Genomic DNA, 1,075 nt, shown 5'->3' on the forward strand with positions numbered 1-1,075 from the left:
GCGTGCGTCACTTCCGGTAGCGCAACCGCTTTCAAAGCTACTTTGATTGACAAAAAATATTTAGTTTATATTTTCTTAGTTTTTTGCCTAACCGCACCCTTCAAAGATATACAAGTGATATAAGTACTAACTACTGTTTTTGTGACATCCAAAAAAGAAACAGTGATGCATTTATTCTGGTTCTGCACATAAACAAAGTGTTTTGTTAGATATAGATAGATAGATAGATAGATAGATAGATAGATAGATAGATAGATAGAGTTTAAAAGGTCCTTTATTTTATTTTCAATTCAATTCAACTTTATTTATATAGCGTCAAATCACGGCAATGCCATCTCAAGACGCTTTACAGACAGAGGGGAAAACATAATGAAAGCCAATTCATAATAGCCTATACAAGTAAACCAACAGATTGAGTTGAGTCCAACTCAATCTCCCATCCTGAGCAAGCACACTGGCGACAGTGGGAAGGAAAAAACTCCCTTTTAACAGGAAGGAAACCTCCGGCAGAACCCGGCTCAAGGCCAGGCAGCCATCTGCCTCTGCTGTGTGGGGGGAAGAGGACAGAAAGACAACAGGAACTGCTACTCCCGGCCAGGGAGACCTGCTGAGACAGGAGACATACATGTTAATGATGCAACACTGTTATGGGGGGGGGGGGGGGGATAAAAGAGAGAGATAAAGAGAAAAAGAAAGAAGCTCTGTGTATCAGGAAATGTCCCTCAGCAGTCTAAACCTATAGCAGCATAACTAAGGGATGCTAACCATCCCTAGCTATAGGACTTATCAAAAAGATAAGTCTTCAGCCTAGTCTTAAAGGTGGGGAGGGTGTCTGCTTCCCTAACACTAACTGGGAGCTTATTCCATAAGAGAGGGGCCTGATAACCAAAGGCTCTGCCTCCTGCTCGGCTCTTTGAGACTCTAGGAACCACAAGTAAGCCTGCAGTCTGCGAACGAAGTTATTTAAGCCTACACAAAGGAGAAACACATGTACAATGACAAGGGTGTCAAAAATTAAAAATCAAACAATATTCTGAACACAGAACATTCTGCAGACCCCAGAAATGCACAAATT

Source organism: Telmatherina bonti, assembly GCF_933228915.1.
Source record: "Telmatherina bonti genome assembly, chromosome: 1".
NCBI classification, from domain to species: Eukaryota; Metazoa; Chordata; class Actinopteri; order Atheriniformes; family Telmatherinidae; genus Telmatherina; species Telmatherina bonti.